General features: G+C 33.8%; 1 protein-coding gene across 1 annotated transcript in view; it reads right to left on the reverse strand.

Moving 5' to 3' along the window:
• The window catches only part of elof1 (elongation factor 1), a 515,825-nt gene that overhangs the window by 136,633 nt on the left and 372,843 nt on the right, over positions 1 to 6,349 (reverse strand). The gene's annotated exons all lie outside the window — the stretch shown is intronic.

The raw sequence follows: 6,349 nt of genomic DNA on the forward strand, positions 1-6,349 counted from the left end.
ATTCTACAGGTCTGGCAGTAATCAGGTCTGGTTGTGGTTAGTAGTGAAATTGAACTCAGCTTTACAAAAAGTGTGATAAATTATAATGCATCATGCAAGCTTGAATATTTGAGTATTTAAAAGGTCCCTTATCTTATTAATTATACTATGTTATTTTTTTGACTGGTAAATGAAGATGCATTACTTTATTGGGGTAAACAATAAAACATTTTCAAGTTGTTATAAAGTGTTTTTGGAAATTATATGCCAGGGGTGTCCAAACTATGGCCCGCGGGCCATTTGAGGCCCGTTTCCTTTTTTGGAGCGGCCCGCGAGGTATTTTAGAATTCAAAAGTTTGAACGCTAGGTGTCAAAAACGGGACAAAGAATCTAAAAGCGGAGAGAGTGCGCATTTCAAATGCAGAAAAACGGGGCAAAAGAGTCTAAAAGCAGAGAGGGTGCGCATTTCTAGCGCCGAAAAATAGGGCAAAAGAGTCTAAAAGCGAAGAGGGTGCGCATTTCTAGCACAGAAAAATGGGGCAAAGAGTCTAAAAGCAGAGAGGGTGCGCATTTCTAGCACAGAAAAATGGGGCAAAGAGTCTTAAAGTGGAGAGAGTGCGCATTTCAAACGCAGAAAAGCGGGGCAAAAGAGTCTAAAAGCAGAGAGGGTGCGCATTTCTAGCGCCGAAAAATAGGGCAAAAGAGTCTAAAAGCGAAGAGGGTGCGCATTTCTAGCACAGAAAAATGGGGCAAAGAGTCTAAAAGCAGAGAGAGTGCGCATTTCTAGCGCAGAAAAACGGGGCAAAGAGTCTAAAAGCAGAGAGAGTGCGCATTTCTAGCGCCGAAAAACTGGCAAAAGAGTCTAAAAGCGAAGAGGGTGCGCATTTCTAGCGCAGAAAAATGGGGCAAAAGAGTCTAAAAGTGGAGAGGGTGCGCATTTCTAGCGCAGAAAAACGGGGCAAAAGAGTCTAAAAGCAGAGAGGGTGCGCATTTCTAGCACAGAAAAATGGGGCAAAGAGTCTTAAAGTGGAGAGAGTGCGCATTTCTAGCGCAGAAAAACGGGGCAAAGAGTCTAAAAGTGACTTCTGGCCCCCAACAAAAAAAGTGTGGACACCCCTGTTATATGCCATGTATTAACACCTACAGAAATTAATACTACAATAAATAAAATATATTAAAAAACACTATACTACTATTAAGTAAATAATAAAAGCCATGGGAGAGTGTGGCGCTATATTGTTGGAGTAAACGTGTTGCAAAGTAACATTTGCTGATAAATTTATAGTTAAATATACAGATAATTATGAGTAAATATTACTTGAACATATTCTCTGTTAAAATTTACTTGCTGTTTCTATGTTTTTAAGTAAATCCTACTCCACATTTTTAATTATCTTTACCTTTATTTTTATATTTATTATCTTATTTTTATAAAATAATAATTACATTCTCTCTGTATGTCTACATACAGACTACTGTTAGAACTGTTAGTCTCAATTAGTGTTATAAGCAACACGACGTTAAAATAAATAAAAATAATATATAATGTCTATTGTAATGGACGCAAGATTTAAAAGGATTAAGTCTAATCTCATTTCACAGATACACTAAAAACATGGGAACAGGTGTGTTTTGTTCTTCCCCCTCTTCTTTTGTTCTCTACAGTGGTGTAAAAAAGCTCCTGTCTTTTTATTGGTGTAACTCTGTGATCTGTGGCCCTATTGGCTGTTGTTACAATGGTAACAACACGTCACAATGTGTCACACACCAATACAAACACAGAGGAAGTTTTCAGATCTTTTCTAAAGAAACCCACATTTGCATTTAGCTGATTTCACCTCCCGTCAGTTCCCAGCAACGTCAGCCTGACCAGGCAGTGAATTTATTATTATTATCACAGTACTGAAGAGTAAAGCTCAGGGAAAACAGTCTCACACTGTTACCATTACAGCACAGGTTCTCTTTTTCTCTCAGTTTCTTTTATTTTGAATCATTTAAAACATTTTAGACCATGTAAAACAAACACAATCAAACTAAATAAAGAAGTCAAAGTATCACAGAAACATGTGCAACAAAACTAGGTGTGTTGAAATGTATTAGTGCATCTCAAAAAAACAGCATATCACTAAATAAGTGACTTTATTTTAGTAACTCAGTTGAGAATACAAAACTCATATATGATATAGATGTATTACACACAGAGTGATCTATTTTAAGTGTTAATTTCTTTTATTATTGATTATTAGGGCTTACAGCCAATAAAAACCCAAAAATCAGTGTCTCAGAAAATTTGAATATAATATAAGACCAATTGGTACTTTTAGCCGCGTGGGCAGTGTGCCAAGTCCTGCTGGAAAATGAAATCCCTATCTCCATAAAAATTGTCAGCAGAGGGAAGCATGTTTAAATGTGTTATCACTTTTAAATAAGGCTCCTTTATAAAGGGTTCTCAAATTGTTAATAAAACGAGTTTATTAATGGTTATAAATCTATATAAAAAGTTGTAAATTCTTTTCGGGAGAGTTCACCCACATCTTCTTGGCTTTAACTTTACTTGAAAAATGGAAATATCCAACATACTGTTCTAAGCTACGCTGATTCGTAAGGAATAAGGGAAAAAAACACTCTAGAGAGAGGGTGCTTTTCATTGCGGGGGTGCTAAATTCGGCACCATAGTAGTGAAAAGCCATGAAAAGCACCCCCTATGCACCTTGTTCTTGATAAAAGCAGAGATGATTGCTTTAGCTAACTTTAATTAGAAACACGATCCTGAGAGAGGGTGCTTTTCATGGCGGGGGTGCAGATTTTGGCGCGCTTTTAAACTAAAAGTTTATTTTAAAACAATTTCAGCTCTATCTGTGGTATCATTTTTGCTATAATCTGATATTTGCTATAATCACTCATCCTTCCCTGTTCCTACGCCAGTGCATAGGGGTGTTATTAATAGGGGCCGGTCAGTGTATTGTAATAGAGGTAACACTATTATATTGTGGAAATTTACCTGCGTCATCACCTGGTCTGCCCTGTGATTCGTGACTCATGACTCGTGACTTAAGTCTTGTGTTCTGCTGTGTGTGGTAATAATGCTCAGGTCTTCAGGTGAGGTGTGGTAAAGGATCAGAGCACACTGTGTGGTAATGGGCTTCTTTATTGCAGCACTGTTCCTCTTTTATTCTCAACCAGGATGTAAGGATTAAGAGGCTTTAACTGCACATAATGAAGCTGGATTTTTCATTTTCTATACACACATATTATATAGACACATGCAGATACAGTGTACACTGAAAAAAATGATGAGTAAAATTTTGTATTACAGTAAATCAATCAATCTTTATTTTAACTCGGATGTCCATTGAGGGCAGCCCTCATTTTCAATGTAGCCGAACATTTACAGAAACAGGGATTGACATAACAGAGAAAATAAAAGGTAAATTTAATTATTGTAAAATATCAGTAAATAAAATATTAAAATAGATAAAAAAAATAAATAATAATAATAATAATAATAATAATAATAATAATAAAATAAAAATAGGTAAGTATGGTTTAATTGACAAAAATAAAAATCAAAAGAAAGGAAGACTAATACTACAAAAATTGGTTAAAATGAGCTAAAACTAACTTGTAAATAAATGAAGTAACAAAAATGAAAGCAATAATAATAAAAATAGTAATAACAATAAAAGAAAATCAAAATAAGATAAAAAGCAAAAATACAAAACTATTAAAATAATAAAAATAATAATATAATAACGATAAGAATAATAATAATAAAAAAATAAAATGAAAATAAAATAAGGAAACAAAATAAAAAAAAGGAAATAAAACTAAAAGAAGAGCTAAAATAAAAGTTAAGGATAAATAAGATAGTAAAACAGGAACAGGCTGTCTGAAGGTGGTTAGATATTATTAGTTTAAAATGTATTACATGCCGTCGATGTGTTGAGACAGTATAATCTGTGTGTTTTAACTAAAAATATTTAGTTATTAGTATTTCAGGAATTATAATATATTATGTATCATAAATTATTTGAGTAATATTGTATAAATGAAGTAATTGTAATTAGGTAATATTGTATGCAGAAATGAAGTAAAGTTTACTAAAAGAAAGGATTGACTGAAGTCCAGTTCACTTATTTACTCTGTGTAACTCTATTTAAGTCTTAAAACCGAGTTGAAGTTACTTAAATGTATCTGAAATTAAATTTACTTTAAAAAAGCAAATGCAGAAAGTTTTTTAAAATAATTTTACTCATCATTTTTTTCAGTTTATTGGACTTTTTTCTCATTTTCTTCCAAATTTATTGGGGATTTTAATTAGTGGGTTGAACTTCACACTTACAGTATTGTGCAAAAGTTTTAGTCACCTGTGGGAATTTCAGTAAAGAAAAAGCTTCTTATCTGGGCAGTAAGTGTTTATTAGCTCAGTAAAACACATTACAGCATTGTAATAAATACAAACAGCAATTTTACAAAAAGCAAAAAAAAGCTTTTACAGCCCTGTTTTCCTTAAAACAACGTCTCCTAATCTCTCCTCCTCATCTGAGTTTAATAGAGTTTAATTTCTAGTTCTCATCATATTAATCAACACCTGGTTTGGTAAATTACTGGTAAATGTGGTAAATCAGGTGAGCTGCTGACGGAACTGAACATAATAATATACACATGCTGGCTGAGGAGCATCCAGGAGAAATCTGGAATCTCTACACTTTGTCCTTCAGCTTGGCTCACAGGATATAACATACTTATACTTAGTTAAAAAATAGAATTCCTTGTTATGTTTTACTGTATTTATGTTTCTTTGCATCTGTTCAAATCATATGTGGTGCTTTTTTTCAGGTAAAAACACTCATATTGCTGAGATAAATGGATTAGTGTAATTTGCTGTGGTGCCTAAAACTTTTGCACAGTCCTGTATGTGCTCTTTTGTGTTGGTCAATCACTTAAAATCTCACTAAAATACGTTCGAAAATTTCAAGGGATTTAAATACTTTAGCAAGCCACTGTGTCTCCAGTACAAAAGTTTCTCAACTTTCTGCATTTGCTTTTTTTAAGTAAATTTAATTTCAGATCAATTTAAGTAACTTCAACTCGGTTTCAAGACTTAAATGTTACACAGAGTAAATAAGTGAACTGAACTTCAGTCAATCCTTTCTTTTAGTAACTTTACTTCATTTCTGCATACAATATTACCTAATTACAATTACTTCATTTATACAATATTACTCAAATAATTTATGATACATAATATATTATAATTCCTGAAATTTAAATATTTTTAGTTAAAACACACATGTGTTGAGACAGTGTAATATAAACTAAAAATATTTCAATTTCAGGAATTATAATATATTATGCATACTACTACTACACTACACTGCTTCTAATTAAAAAAATGTACAATAAATTTGTAACCTGCTACAATTGTAGTACAGTATATTACAATATATCATAATTTATTATAATATATAGATCACATATTTAGCATCAATTCTTAATATTTCTAATAGGTGTATAATTAATAGTGATACAGTTGCACTTAGCACAATTTAAGTAAGACTTTTTTACTATTTTTATACTGTAATTAAAGTATAAAAATAGTACAAAAAAGTCGTTCCATTTTAGCTCTCTTTAAATATACTGGTTAATAATGTGGCTAAAAGAACACTTTAGTGCACTATAGCATAATAATGCTTAGTATACTTTAATCTACAGGGGTTGGCCAATGAAACTGAAACACCTGGTTTTAGAGCACAATAATTTATTGTGGTGACGGACAGTTCTGGTGGAAACAGGAGAGTTGAGGTGCACATTGAATTTTATTGGTTTTATGTTTTTTGGATACAATCCGGGTTAGCACCCGAACAACCCTTTCAGACAGCTTCCTCTTACAGTGTCCACAGTTAATCCTGTTGGATGTGGTTGGTTCTTCTTGGTGGTATCTCGCTGACATTACCCTGGATACCGTGGCTCTTGATGCATCACAAAGACTTGCTGTCTCGGTCACAGATGCTCCAACAATTTGTCCTCTTTTGAACTCTGGTATGTCACCCATAATGTTATAGTGTGCATTGTAATATATTGAGCAGAACTGTGCTCTTACCCTGCTAATTGAACCTTCACACTCTGCTCTTACTGGTGCAATGTGGAATTAATGAAGATTGAACACCAGGCTGCTCCAATTTAGCCATGAAACCTCCCACACTGTATGTGCTTGTTTGTTCCTCTACATTAAGAGCAGTATTGTTGAGTCTCTGCCAGTAAGCCCTGGTTACGTACCTGTAGCTGCATGACTTCCCCATTGCTGCTGCTGGGGCAACCAGGTGCCTCAGGTCCCCTCCCTCCCTCCCTCCCTCCCTCCCTCCCAGGT

This window comes from Astyanax mexicanus, chromosome 19, assembly GCF_023375975.1.
Source record: "Astyanax mexicanus isolate ESR-SI-001 chromosome 19, AstMex3_surface, whole genome shotgun sequence".
Taxonomy (NCBI): Eukaryota; Metazoa; Chordata; class Actinopteri; order Characiformes; family Acestrorhamphidae; genus Astyanax; species Astyanax mexicanus.